This window comes from Onychostruthus taczanowskii, unplaced genomic scaffold (genome assembly GCF_017590055.1).
Source record: "Onychostruthus taczanowskii isolate IOZ18803 unplaced genomic scaffold, ASM1759005v1 scaffold1, whole genome shotgun sequence".
In the NCBI taxonomy this organism is placed as follows: domain Eukaryota; kingdom Metazoa; phylum Chordata; class Aves; order Passeriformes; family Passeridae; genus Onychostruthus; species Onychostruthus taczanowskii.
This window is the reverse complement of record NW_024496525.1, coordinates 35,126,774-35,142,052: the sequence shown is the minus strand read 5'-3', so window position 1 is coordinate 35,142,052 and position 15,279 is coordinate 35,126,774.

Sequence of the window (15,279 nt, the reverse complement as noted above, 5' to 3'; positions counted from 1 at the left end):
AGGTCACGGTGAGATGCTCCTTAAAACCCAATACCCAGTGTTTATGGTGAAGTGGAGGGTGATTTGGCTTTCTAGTTCTGTCTCTGCTGCATGGAGAGAGCTGTGTAAGCACACAGCTCTTGCTTTAATCATGTATTTTACTTCTGAGTCTCAAGATGCCAGCTGGGCACTGCCAGCCCTCCACTTGCCCATGATTTGCCCATGCCTCCACTGCCTGGTGTGATTTGAAGCCCACGAAGTATCCAGGTAAATAAACCACATCAAAGTGAGCGTGGCTCTGGCATCTCCCTCCTGGCAATCCTCAGTCATGTTTTCAGAGGAAGTCAATAAAGGCTGCAAAGGCTGGAGTTGCTCTGGAAAGCAGCTTATGCGATTAGGCAGAAGGTCAAAAATAGCCACAAAGGAAGGGCTGAAAAATTGTGGGTGTGAGGCAGTGGTGCCCAGTGATGCCCTCCCTCCCCAGCCCTGAGACACGGGTGGGTGTCCAAGGTGCTCAGCTGGCTCTGGCACCAGCCCCTCCTCTTCAGATTTCACTGATTCCTCAGGCCAAGAGCTCTCGATGACTTTATATTAATGTGCAGTTACATCTGCTTTTAGGGCTTTGCTGTGTCAGGATGGTGGCAGAGCCACCCTGCTGCAGAGGGCAGGAGAACAGGGAGCATTCCAGTGCCTCCCAGCCCTGGAGGAAGGCAGGGGTAGCTGTGGAAATGAGGTGCAATGACTCTGGTTGCTCTGCAGCCCAAGGGGAGCAACTGTTTTGGAGCAGCTTTTCTGTGACACTGTTGCTGAAACATTCCTGGGAGCACTCAGGCTCCATTTTCATAGAAGCACAGAATATCCTGAGTGGGAGGGACCCACAAGGATCATCCAAGTCCATCTCCTGGCCCTGCACAGGACAACCCCAAGAATCCCACCACGTGCCTGAGAGCCTTGCCCAAATGTTTCTTGAGCTCTGCCAAGCTTGGGGCTGAGAAACAACCACCCTGCCCTTAAACCTTTCCCTCTCCATCCTTTCCTCAGAGGCTAATTGCTCCATTTCTGCCTTCATTTCTGGTCTCCTGGGAATCCGAGTAAGATCCTGCTGCTTGTGGTGGGTAAAGCTGAATACCTGCCCATGGCAGCCCTTTCCAGGCACTTCCAAACCCTTCAACCCCGTCCCTGTGGGGCAAGTCTTTGCAAGTTGGCAGGAGCTAGCACAGAGGGCTTGAAGCAGGGATTCTGGTATTCCATCTCAGGAGAATATAGGAACTGGTGCTGCTCACCAGGTACTGGAAAAGGTCTTAATTGTGGCATGTCCTCTGACCAGGAAATCATTTGAAATATTGGGTATTTTATGGGACATGGGGCAAGCATTGGCTGGAGCCAGCTGGTGAAGATCCCCCAGGGAAAGCTGGCAGGTTTGGGGCTGATGGAGAGCTGGCCCAGGAGGTGGAGTGGGGATGATGCAATGAGGCACAGCTCTTGCACTGCCAGAGCTGGGGCGTGGGCAGGGAAAGTGTCCGCGGTGTCCGGAGCCGGCGCTGGGCACTCAGGGTGCTGTGACGTGGCAGCAGCTCCTCACCAGCTCTGCAGGGGCAGCCAAAGCTTCTGGCTTTCTTGGCAGGTCCCTGGTGTTTTGCTACCTGTGTTCCCAAGGGCCAGGGACACTGCAGGTGGAGCACAGTACCTTGATGTGGAGTTAAATTAGCAGCATGGGCCCGTGGCAAGAAGCCTGCGACAAACATTTCATGTTTTCATGGAATCACAGAATGGTTTGGGTTGGAAGGGACCTTGAGGATCATCTTGTTCCAAACCCCCTGCCATGGGCAAGGACACCTTCTGCTAGACCAGGTTGCTCCAACCCCCATCCAACCCCAGTGATATTTCCCTTATGCTGATGGGGAAGCGTTTTTGTCCCATGCACTGTGCTCTCCAGCAGCAGTAAAATCTGTTTGTTTTTTTCCCCCCTAATTCTTAGCCAGTAATGCAGGTCTTTGAGGGACTTTCCATCTGGCCTTGTTAGCAGGTCATGTTCAGCTGCACCTTGGCACTTGCAGGTTGGTCAATCACTGGACAAGTCTTTGCAAATCCGTGTTCAGCCAGGCCAGCCCACAGACACACCTCTCTCTGTACCTGCAGGAGCTGTGCATTGTCTTATTCATCCTCCTCCTTTTGTCTTTTTGCCCATCTGTGATCCTCCACTGCAGTTTCTGCTCCCTGTTTGGGGAGGAACAGCACTGTACCAAGGAAAAATCATCAATGTGACCTCTGAAAAGTTGATTTTATCACTCTTTCAGCCCGTGTTTTGTTTTGGGGGGTTATTTGTTGTTCATTCACCCGGCTTGCTGAGCTGCTCCAGTGCTCAGTCAGCACCTGGGGGTGGTGTAAATAAGCACAGCTCTGCCCAGCAGGGCAGGGATGTCTTTGCTGTGGTGTGAGCAGTGTTGCCATTGGTTTGAATGTCAGTTTTGGGAGTGGCATGGCCACCTCCCTGTCACTGGTGGGAAAGGGGCAGTGCTTCCCCTTGCTCAGCACAATCCTGGGGCCAGACACTCTCTCCTTTTCCATGGAAAGAGCCAGACGCTCTGAGCACAGGGATCCCATAGGACCCACCACCATTTCTGTTGCCTCTTTTTCCCATGAACTTTGCCAGTTTTCCACAGGTACCAGAGGTGTCCTGCCAGCCTTCCTCCGAGCCATGGCCCATCTGTGATAGCCAAGGGCCAAAGGGCTGGAACCATGGGGGTCCTGCATGCCAGAGACCCCCAGCTGGCAGCTGGCTCTGCTTGAAAGGTGAAGATCTGTCTCCCAGCTGGGTGTTGTGGAAGAGCAGCCATGCCCAGGGTGAGAGGGTGGAGCCAGCAGGAAGCACACCTGTGGTTTAGATATGGGGTGAGAGCCTGGATTTTCAGAAGTAAACTTTGGGTCATGTTTTTGGGAGGTGCTGGAGTTGGGTTGATCTTTTCCTGTTTGTTTTCTTACATTGCTGAATTTCTGAAGGTGGGTGCTCAGCCTGGAGGCCAGGCCTGTATTCCTGGTGATGGGGATGGAAATCCTGTCTGTGACCTGAAACACCATCAGCTTTCCAAAGCCTGAGCACATCATGTGACCCCTCCCAGTGCATCCCATGGGGAGAGAGTGAGTGAGCCCTCTCCTGACTACCTGCTGCAGGGATTTAGGGGATAAAAAAAGGCAAGAGCCATGCTGGGCACTGACTCAGCTGCCAGGCCTAGGGCTGAGGTGGTGTGAGCATTGTGGTGGTGGATCCTGGCTCTGTGAAATGAGGGCTAAAGGCAGACCTGCTCTCCAGCCACAGCTAGCACAGGCTGTGGGGACACTGAAGTGCCTCTTGGCAGGGCATTGGCTGGGCACTGTGCTTCTTGCAGCATCCCTGGTGCAGCAGCACGGGCTGTGGCAGGGTTTGTCCCCTGGCACCTGCAGCAAACAGCTCAGCTGTTAGTCCTGGCCGCCTGCCTGGCACTGGTACCAAGGACTGTTGCCATCCCTGTGGGATGGAGACTCAAGCCCGCCACAGAAAGGGGAATCTTTTCAGCTGAGAGAAGCCCAGAGATGTTTTTTTTTGGGCCCCAGCTTCGGAAGCCAAGCAGGTGCTGCAGTGAGGAGCAGCTCGCTGCCTGTGCCACTCCTCCTGTCTGGGGCTGTTGCCCCATCCCAGCTGACAAGTCAAACATGGCAAGGAGTGCCCTTTACTCCTTCCTGGGTCAGCTGCTGCTGCTGAATCACTCAATATTTGTTCTGGTTACATGGCCTTTCTTATCAGAGCTTTTTCTACTTCACCCTTCCACTTCCTGGCACAGCAGGGTTCATCTCCTGACCCACCGGGCATTTCCAAGCTCTGTTTCCAATCCAGGGTTTCCATCCTGGCCCTGGGAGTGGGGCAGGCTCAGCATCCCCACTGCCTTCCCAAGCATTCATCAGGGCTGACTAAGGGCTCCATTTCACTATCCCAGGGGGTAGAGCTGCAGCACCAGCACAATTCTGGGTTAAATCACACCAGTTAAATCTCTCCTGGACATTCTGGTTCTCCACAGCATCCTGGATGCTCCCCAGTGTGCTTCCATCCTGAAATGAGCCTTAGCACCATGCATTTGGGCATGCCCAGTGCCTCATTTTCCTCCCCTCTGCAGATCAGGAGGGATGGGATCTTCAGGAGCACAATTCTTGGCTGCCCTCCTCAGGTTTACAGGCCATCCCAGCTGGAGCATGCCCAAATTCTGGATGTGACCCTAAACCTGGTGATACCACACAGGGAGCTTCCAGCTGGCTGAGATGCCAAGGCTGGGGTGTGGAGCAGATGTTTCCAGGGCTGTGCTCTCACCCCTGCAGCATCCAAAAACTGCCGTGGGGGTCTGGATCAGAGAAGGGGTCACCACTCTTCCCCCCTGCCCCACACAAAAGTGTTGGCTACCCCACACAGCCATCAGGGAGCCTGAGCAGGGTGAGGCTCCCTCCCTGTGCAGTCAGTTCACTGCAGCCCTGTGTTTGTGCTGTGGCTGATTAAAGCTCTGAGCGAGGCAATTATGGGATGCAGGGCGCATAAATGGGAGGTGCTGGGGGAATGAGCTCCTCTGCCCTCTTGGAGAGTATCTGGGGGTGTATTTGTGGCTCATTGCTGCCTTCCCCGCACTGCCTGACCACTGGATCACCTTCATGGTGATTTCCAGCAGAGGTTTGTGGTGGTCAGCGGTGCCTGGAGGGGTTTGTTCTGTCCCTGACTCAGTGTGTCTCCCCTCCCTGGCAGGGATGACTGAAGCATCCAGAGTGTCCTGGCAGAAGCAAACCCTGGGAAGCCATGGTCAAGTGAGTTTGCTCTTAGAGTTCACCCCAGTTTTGTTTTCAAGGACTTCTCTCAATTTGTAATTTGAACAACTAAGAGAGAATCTCTAAAAACAAAAGACAAATCCGGCCCAGCACTGCATCACTGAGCATCCTTTCCACATCTCAGGGCTTTATTTTTTTGCTATTGGTTTTATTTAGAGTTTTCATAGAATGGTTTGTGTTGGAAGGCACCTTAAACACCATTTGTTTCAACCCCCCTGCCATGGGCAGGGACACCTTATGGTGCTCAGACCCAATCCTTGAGCACTTCCAGGTATGAGGCATCCACAGCTTCTGTGGGGAGCCTGTGCCAGTGCCTCAGCACCCTAAGCATTTTCTCCTTTCCTTTCCTTTCCTTTTTCCTTTTTCCTTTTTCCTTTTTCCTTTTTCCTTTTTCCTTTTTCCTTTTTCCTTTTCCCTCAGAAGCCAGCTGTCTGTGTGCTGTCTGGATGAATCCAGCTTTTCTTACTGCTGCCCCACCTTCCCATCTCCTGGAGCTACACAGCAGTTGAGACGTGGTGTTCATGTGCATCTACATGTTGTATATGGAGAGATTCTTTAGTAATCTTAAACACTCTTTGATCAGAAAATGAATGATTCCCTGGCATGAATTGCTTCACAAATTTTGCTTTTGTGGAGAGAAGCTCCTTGGCTTGAGCTTTTCCATCCTAATAGGAACAAGTTATATCTGATGAACAGACCTTGCTGCTTTCATTCACAAAGCAGTAATTTACTCTCCAAGTAGCAGCAGCATCCCAACTTATCATCCCTGCAGCACCATTTATTCAGCAGCAGGATGAGGTGGGTGCAAACCACGGGGTTCCTATCTGCTCTGCACCATCTGGCATGGCTTTCCCCTTCTTGGTATATTTCAGGACACATAAACCAGGCAGGGAAATGTTTTTTGGTTTTTTTTCATGTGAGGAAATTCACGTCACCACATAACCAAATTTATCCTGCAGAGTAGCAGCCACAGCTCCCAGTAGATCCAGTGGAAAATAGTTGTAGCCCAGCAAATTCCACTTTGGCCCATACAGCTGCAAAGCCATAAAAGACTTGGATCTTTTCCTGCACAAAGGTCCTATAAAGGCTTCCTGCAGCCTTGACTCCTTGCCAGCTCAGCCTCCCAGGCCACCTCAGCCCAGCCAGGACTTTCCAAAGAAAATCCTGTCAAAACCTTCCCAATTTCTCTGGTTTGTGTTTTGTGCAGCGCTCTGATGTGAAAATATTGATTCTGGACTTTAAAGCAGCTGCTTTGTATATTTGACCAATTCACTGGTAACAAAGTTTGGCCTGAACTGTCCTTGTCCTTGTCTGAGTCCTTTTCTATATTTTTAATGCAGCCTTAAAAGCACAGGGGGTATTGACACAAGGAAGAGCCAAATCTAACAATGACTCAGCACAAATCCTATATACTGGCAATTTAGTCTGTTTTGGCTACATGCAGCTTTTTTTTTTTCCTAATTCTTTTTTATTCTTTTACTCTCCAGATTTTATTCAAAATGGAAAACTTTAAAAGACCATTTCAGAAGAGTGTTAAGCATTTATGCAGAAAGAGGCATGGAAAAAATACAGAAACCCAGGATTTTAGCTGAAGAAAAGTAGGTTTAGATGGGATATTAGGAAGAAATTCTTTACTATGAGGGTGGTGAGGGTGGCACAGATTTCCCAGAGAAGCTGTGGTTGTCTCATCCCTCTCATCCCTGGCAGTGTTCCAGACAAGGCTGGATGGGGCATGGAGCAATGTGGGATAGTGGAAGGTGTCCCTGCTCATGGTAGGGGATGCAACAAGATGATCTTTAAAGTCTCTTCCAACACAACCCATTCTATGATTTTTATACTGGATCTGCCCAGAGATTTCTGGGCCTGGGGCTTTTCAGCAGCTTCTGTGAGCACAAACCCTTTCAGGGTTGAAGCTGATGTGGTTTGTTACAAGGAGTGCATCCTGTGCTTGCCACTCACTAGGCCCCAGTCACGACTTCTTTTCATTTGGTTAACGGGCTCAGGTCATTCCTGTGCCTGCTCCAGCTGGGATGTGGCTTGGTGCAGCGTTTGGAGGTGGTCTGGTGCTGTTCTGGCACCCCACACTCCTCAGCACGGTGCTGCTCCCTGCTAAGCTGTCCTGAGAGGGGCTCTGGTGATGAACCCTTTTGGCAAAGCAGCAAATGATGCCAGTGGCAGCCCCAAAGCCCTGCATCAGAGATCTGTGCACTGGAAAACGCTCTGCCCTCATCAGCACTGTCCCACTGAGGTGTCATGCTGAGCTGGTCTAAAACTTTAACCCTTGGATGAAGGAGCATCAAAGATAGATTTGCTCTAACTTAGAAGTAGTTTTGTGTCTCTGAATCAAAACCTTTCCATGGCATTGTGTAAGTCTTCCTGGGTTCCTGTGCTGAACCCTGGGCATCTCCCACCTCTGCATCTCCCACCCCTGCATGTCCCAGTGCTGCTCTGTGCTGGTAACAGGGGTATGATCCATGAGGGCAGATGGATAGCCAGGGGCATTTTCTTTTCCAGCTCTCCCCATGCCCTGTCAGCACAAGCCAGCCCATAATCCTGCAGCCACACAGGGTCCAGGTGAGGAGTGAATGTCACCTCTCCCAGGAGCAGGATGCCTGTGCCTGGGCAGTGTGGGAAGGCAGCCTGAGCTGCCCTCCAGCTCCATGTCCCATCCCCTTACTTAGTCCAAGTCTTCTAAAAAGGCCAAAAAGCAAACCAGGAGGATAAAGGGTGGAGAATTTCCTCCTGGGCATGGCTCTGTGACCCCGTGGGTTAAGTGTGTGGCTATTTTGAAACAAAGCAGGCAGGGTGGGAGGCAGTGGGGTCTCTGCTGCCATCAGTGGGGTTCATGGACATGTGCTGGAGCTGGGGTTGGGGCAGGGGCTGTGCTGTCCTCCTCATCAGTTTTAAATTGGCAAAATCCCAATGCTTTCCAGACCACATCCTGGTGTCTCGTGCAGGTCTGTAGGATGGCAGGACTGAGCAGGTACCAAGGGCTTCCACTGAGCCCAGTGGGAGAGGCTGGTGGGGCTTGTGGGGCTGCAGCTCACCTCTGCATTTGGGAGGCAGGGAGGGAAAAAAAGATCCACCTTTTTGTTTCCAGGCTCTTTGTCTTTCTCACAGAGCTGGAACATAATGGAAAGAAAGTGTGTGGGACAGGGAAGGAAGATCTTGTGTAGGTGAGACACGCTCTGAAGCTGAGAGCTGTTGTCTTGGTCACAGGGGAAGCAGATGGGATTGCAGTGGCACTGGGTTTGATGTGCACAGAGCCACTTGGCAGAAGTGTCCTCAGGAGCTCTGTGGGGCAGATTCACTCTCTCCAGCTTGTTTTAAAAGTTGAGGAGCTGAGAGGAGCCTGCCTAGCACAGCTTTTCTAGCAGCAGGACAACGTGTGGCTGCAACTCAGGGCGGCGACCACACGACATTCTCACACAGGGGCAGCAGGGAGAGCTGAACTTCAGATAACCTGCTAAGACTGAAGCAAGCTCAGCTGAGAAAAGGGCCCTGGCTTTGCACTGCTGCCAGTAGCAGCAGAAGCCAGAGGTGGAGCAGTCCTGGCTCAGACAAGACAAAAAAGCTCGCTGGGCTTTGTTGCCAGCTTTTGTCCGCGGCGGGCGGCTTTCCGCAAGGCTGGATCCCCACTCCTGCAAAGCTCTGCAGAACTTGCACATCACCACAGAACGTGGCAGGGTGAGCCAAGAACCAGAGCTCACAGGGCACTTCAACTCAGCTTAAAGCAAAGGTGAGGGTTGTTCCTGTCCCCACGTGGGGATTTGCCCTCCTGGGGCTCCATGAGAGCCCTGAAGGGAGGAGAGCAGGGGAAAAAAAGCCTTCCCATGGAAGAGCTTGTGGAGAAGCCACAGGTGCTCCAGGGTACTTGATTGGGATAGAGGATCAGGAGAGGGCTTGAGGGGGATTTAGCCCCAGAAGGGAGACAAAAAAATAAAACTCCTCAGAGTTTCTGAAGTTATTTGTGCCCTGAGTTAGTGCTCTTGATGGATGTCCTCCTTAGAGCATTTGGTGAAAGTGAGTCTGAAGGTTGTTTAGCAGCAGTTTATTTTTAGCTGAGATGACTTGTGACAGCACAATGGTGTTGCAACACCACGGTTCTTGTCTGTGCTTTGGTAGTGGAGTGAGTGAAGGCTCCTGACAGGGGCTCATTGTGCTGGAAAGTGCAGAGATGTTGCAAGAGCTGGTTCCCTCCCAAGGAGGCAGAGAAAAGCCCTGCAGAATCAGAAAAAAGGAAGTGGAGTTGGCCTCGTGGGCAGCCTGTGGGTCCTTGTCACAGCCCCAGTGTGGCTCGAGCCACCTACCCCGACCCCAGCACAGACAAGAGCTGCACAACCCCCAAGGACTTCTTCTCTGAGGAGATGGAGATGGGAGGCTCCTGCTCCAGGAGCTCCTTCCAGCCCTGCTGCTCCTTGCACAGCTGCTTTGCTTTCCCCTCCATCTCCTCCATGGGCATGGACCACACTGCCCTAAAATAGTTGTTCTAACTCCAGCAACGCCACTGCAACTGCTTGAGGTGACAGAACTGGAAACCAACACAGGGCCAGGGAGGAGACTGGGGGCCAAAAGGAAATCTGAACCTACAGCCCATCACTGTAACTAAACCTGCCTGCCAAAGGCAGGCTCCTCAGTTCAGCTTCTTACCTGGTGTAAGAGACATCAAGGCATAAGGATCTGGTTTCCTCAGCTACTGTCTTTCACTTGTGCCTGCTTTCTGCCTGTGCAAATCCATTAACTCTTGCCCAAGGTAACAGCCCAGAATGAGGCACCTGATCTGCCTCTTTTCAGGCAACACAACCTGAGATGAAAGCTGTGCAAGCTTGGCATGCCGCTCCGTAAATCCCTACGTGTTGATTCCCTGTCTCCTCCTCAAGTTTTACAGGATGCCGACAGCTTTCTGCCTGTTTTATGGTCTCATGGCAGTTGCTCGACACATCAATATGAGAATTAATTAATCTTGGCTACAGGGTAGGCAGCAGCTCAGGCAGCCCAAGAGCAAACAAGGTCAGGATTTCAGCAACAGCCCATTTAGAGAACTTGCTGGGGCTCCAGCAGAGCAGCCTCGTCTCTGCAGTTTTTATTTGGATCACTGCTCTCTTGCCTTGTTTGCAAGTTCTGTCCTGTTGGCAAGGCTGCTGCAAAGCCAAACCCAGAAGACTACAGCAGATGACTCTGCTCCATACAGGGAGCAAGGATTAGGGCAGGGATAGTGTTTGGCTCACAAACACAGTCACTACAAAACAATTATTGACTTAAAATCCCTTTGCTGATGTCCCAACTTTCATTTGGTGATGTTAAAAGGTCAGAAGGAAAATTAAAGAGTTTTTTTGCCCTAATCGCTTTAAGTGCTGAATTCATGGAAAACAATTGAATCAACAATTTAGATTAAGGCAACATCTTCAGATGATGGAGAAACTCTCAAGGATCCTCAAAGGATGCCTGACTAAAAAATGAAATGCAGCTTTTCAGAATGGGATTGGAGTTACCCTTGGCCTCCTGTTACAAAGGTCCTCCTTGGTAAGTGAATAATCCAGGACAACCATGCTCATTGCAGTGCTCAGCCCTGCAACATGCCCAGAGATCACAGTGAAAGACTTTGAGCAGCAGCAATAAACACAGGGGGAAAGAAAGATCTACGTCAGACTGGCTCTAAATTAGTCTGTTTCCTGAAAAAAATCAATAAATCATTACTGTTACTAGTGAACAGTATTCATCAAGTTGATGCTCTTCACAGTCCTTGGAAGGTATGAAATATTTTTTTTTTTAAATTGTTCTGCTCCTTGTGTAGCCAAACTTTCCCTGGATCATCAGAGTGCAGAGTGAGGATGCCCTGATGGAGAGGAGGGATGTCCCCTCTCCATGGAAAGGAGCACAAGTGAGTACAAAGCACAGTGGCAGAAGCAAAGGCAAACCCAAAGGAGGGCTTGAGGGTGATGTGACTCCTCTCTTCCTCGAGCCCTGGTCACAGACCCTGCTCCAGCTGAATGCCCTCAGCTCAAGCAGGCAATAATCCAGCAGGCTGTGAGATGGATTGGCTCTTGCATGGTTTAGTTGGGATGTAGCCAGCTCGTTTCCTTGGTGCCTGTTGACAGAAAGGCTTTTGCTGCACACACAAGCCTTAGGCAGAGACAAAACTCATGTCTCTCCTTCTAACAGGAGAATGGAGAGATATGACTCTGTCAGCAAAATGCATTTCTCATGTGAGTGGGTTGGGTTGGAAGGGAGGCAGAGATCAGCCAGTTCCAGCCCCCTGCCATGGGCAGGGACGTCTTCCTCTAGAGCGGGTTGCTCCAAGCCCCACCCAGCCTGACCTTGAACAATTCCAAGGACTGTGCTCCACAGCTTCTCTGGGCAACCAGGAAACTCATCTGGACTTTCTCATCAAGCTGGAAAGCTGATGAATAGTGGTGTGTGGATTTGCATGGCCCAGCCCCTATGAACTGATAGCTTTATTCCAGTGTGAGGTGACGCTTTGTAATCTCAACCACAATGGTTGGCCATCCTGGTGAAGCAGGAAAATCCTCTTATTAGGAGCAGAAACATATTAAATTCCCATTTATCACTCTTAAACAGCAGTTCCAGCCATCCCTCTATTCCAAACCCTTGGCTACAATTTTTTTTTTTTTTTTTGAGTTTTAGATTTGCGTAGGAAATTTTTGTCCTGAGAAGAGTGCTGAGAAACATGTTTTCCATGACTGGTTCCTTCAGAAATGTTATTACTGGCTTGGGAGAATTCTTGTACAATAAGATTAAATTTCTCTTACTGGAAAATTCAGACACTACAAATCTTTAATGTCAAAAAAACCAAACAAGTGAAAACAAGTAATTTCCTAAGAGCATACACAATCTGGTGTTGGTAGTTTTTCGTGGGAAAATGCTTTACTCCAGCGTGTGTGCCTGTTCCTAAGGAAACTCATGGCAGATGGGGTGAGAGGAAAAATGCACAGGATAATTACAAAGCCCCACTTATCAACCTGTTCCTAACTGTTCTTTGGAGTGGTAGGCAAACATGCAAACCACTGAACCACTCAGTATTTTTATGGTGCTTTGAAGTGCGAGTTCCAAAGAAATTTTAACTCGCATCACTTCAGCATTTCCATAGATGGGTAGTGCTGGTGTCTTGGGGCAACAGCCACCATCTGGCTTTCCAGAAAGAAGTCCAAAACAGAGGGTCTAGCTGAAGATACCATGTCCTTAATCAAGAGAAGAGGTGGACAAAGGAGGGTATCAGCGGCCAGGGGCTGTGTACAAATTACAGTTGGGGTGGGACTGCTGCTTAATCAAGAGAAGAGGTGGACAAAGGAGGGTATCAGCTGCCAGGGGCTGTGTACAAATCACAGTCGGGGTGGGACTGCTGGGAACGTGCCTTAAGCTGTTTTATTTTCCAGCATCAGCCTCATTACATGGTTTTGACAATGGGAAGATGCCAGCAGCTCACACCCCAGGCAGCAGACCAAGAACTTAATGTTACAACTTATTTTATAAGTTTTTTTGCCCAATCACACAGAGCAAAAGCATACTGACAGTAGTTCCATCCAACCATGATAAGCACACGTACCTTTGGTTAAAACAATGCTTGCTTATTTCTAATACAATACCTGCTTGTAAGCCTTAAAACACAATGCACAGAGCTCCATTATTAAGCTTAGAACTTCCTAATATCTTGCTAGATATACTTTTCTGTAGCTTAGAGAGTTATACTAGCCAAGCGTTAATACACATACCATTATTCCATTTATCCTTACTTTTCTACTTTTTACATAATTTTTCTGCTAACTTTTTTTATGGCTACTACTTAGCTCTAATCACAGTTCTGCTGTCTCTAAAACCTGCCTTTTGCAACTTTCCCAAAACTCTCCGATTTTATAGATTCCCACAGAGGGACCTTGTGAAGTCTTGATGAATAAGTGCCACCGTGGTCCTTCTCATGTCCTAAGGGATATCCCCACCATGCAACCTTTGGTGCTCCAGGGTGGCATCTTTGAAGCATAAACAGGCTGGTAGAAGGGGAACCATCATCCCTGACATATTTCAGGGGTGATTTTTCAGGCATTCTTTAGTAGGGTACACTCCCTCTTTCAGCCAAGCATGTGTATTTCCCACTTCTCTTGTGGAAGTGGCAATGAGAGGTGCTGATGTCGACCCTGGGGAGCCTCTGCCATCAGCAGATGCAGGTGTTGGCAAGTGCAGGCAGGCTGCTAAAAATATCCTGCCTGCTTTATTCTTGCTTCAAAGGCCATTAAGTATTTCTATGAGAGTCTTTTTCATCTTCAGCATGGAGATCTGCCTAGCACTCCCACGCATCCTTTATAATCCCTGGAATCTCAGGTTCTTCCAGACAGGAATATCTGGGCTGCAGATCTGAGCAACAAAACCTTTAGTGCTGTGTGGCAGCACTGGGAAATACAGGCAATGAAACTGAATTTCTTCCCCTTTTAGCTGTCCTTGCAACACTAATTCTACTGAGTGCAGGCTGTGGGTTTACTTCCTGTATCTGCAAAGAGCACAATCAAATCCAATTACACTTCACATGAGCATAATCCACATATGTGACTTTTTAATGCAGACTGTTTAGGTCTGCTTCATAAATAGCAGAGGGGTGTTGCGAGGAAGTGTCGTCGTGTCACCCACAGGCACCTCACAGAACCAACACGCCCATGCCTTAAAAACAAAAGCACATTGCTTTTCCTCTCAGCCAGTGCATTCCCAGTGTGTGCTCTGTGATTCCTAGCAGCCCTGTGATTCCTAGCAGCCCGGGTGTTTTTAGTCATCCTAATGTGTTTGCTTAGGCACCAACATTAGTGTCAAAAGCACTTAATGCAAAGGAAACTCCCCAGGAGTGCCCTGCTCCCTGCCAGATCCATCAGTTCTGCATACAGTGGTTATTACTGTGGGCTGGGGAATGAATTACCTCTCATTCTGAGGGCTGCTTCCCACTAGGCCATCTGGGCAAAAAAACTGCTGGGCCCTGTATTGATAGGCTGAGAGGGTTGGGGTTTTTCAGCATGGAAAACAGAAGGTTTTGGGGGCACTTTATTGCATCTTCCAGTACACAAAGGGGGCTGGCAGGAGAGCTGGAAAGGGACTTTGGACAAGGGCATGAAGTGACAGAACAAAGGGGAATGGCTTTAAGACTGGAGGAGGGCAGGGTGAGATTAGATATTAGGAGGAAATTCTTGACTGTGAGGGTGGTGAGGCACAGGGTGCCCAAACAGGTTGTGGATTCCTCATCTCTAGAAGTGTTCCAGGCCAGGCTGGATGGGGCTTGGAGCAACCTGGGATAGTGGAATGTGTCCCTGGCCATGGCCGGGAGCTGGAACCAGATGATCTTTAAGGTCCCTTCTAATCCAAACCATTTTGTGATTCTGTGATCCTGTGACCCTGTGACCCTGTGTTAGGGGTCCTCGTGCACTCACATCAGCCCCCAGTGACAACAAATCTGAGATGAGGATGGAAATATTTATTCTTGACTGATGCTGTGATCTCGTATTGAGCAGATGATTCAAACCTGTGATACAGTGACATCCTCCCACCCTGGAGTCTACTCGTGAAAACTCTGATTTCCCATCAGGCTAATTGGGGCTGGGTAACTGTGGCTGAAGTTCAGCCCCTGGGAAGCCCTGGCAAGGTGCCTGACCCCTTTCCCAGCCCCTGGCAATGACTCCAGGGGCTGGGAAAGGGATTTTCTCTGTGCCCCCAGCTGGTTTTCAGTGCAAGCAGCCTGGTTTGGAAGCGAGGCTTTAAACCAGGCTTACCTGAGCCTAGGTGTGGGTTTTGGGGCAGAGGATTTAGCCAGGAGCCTTCCCATGTGACCCCATCTTTTAGTAAGCAATTGTAAGGCTCTGTCTGTGGGCTCTCCTTAGGCAAATGGAGGCCTGGCTCACTCACTGCTTTAAGAAGCCCTTTTTCCTTCATGATTTGTTTGCTGCTTTGATTTTTTTTTTCAAGTTTCTGTGTCTTTGATGTAAAGGAAACAGGAGGGATTTGTGGAGGTGAAGAAGTAGTTGGAGATTACATTTCAATCTGCTGCTGGAGTTTTGAAGGCAACTCTTAGAGTAATTTTTCTTTTCTAATCTCTTCTTTCTTCCCCTTTGTAGCAGAAAATGAACTTTCCAGGGATTCCTGGCTATCACATCATGCTGGAGGTGGGTAAATCCTCTCTGTGCCCACCAGGAGTTGCTGCTTTGCTGTCATTCAACTTCTTCAGATCAGCTCTGGCTGTGGAGGTGCCTCCAGCCTTCCTGCCATGCATGCTGTCTTCCCTGGAGCTGTAACAAGGAAAACACAATAATAATATTAATATAAGAATCCCCACAGTTGCTTTAATTCAAGTGCTTTTTTTCCCTAGGGTTTCCAGTGCCAAACTCAGTGCCTGGAAATATCCAGGGCTAATCCATCTTTGTAAATGCTGGAGCCACCCTAACAGCAGCTGAACCAAAACCAGGCTTCCCT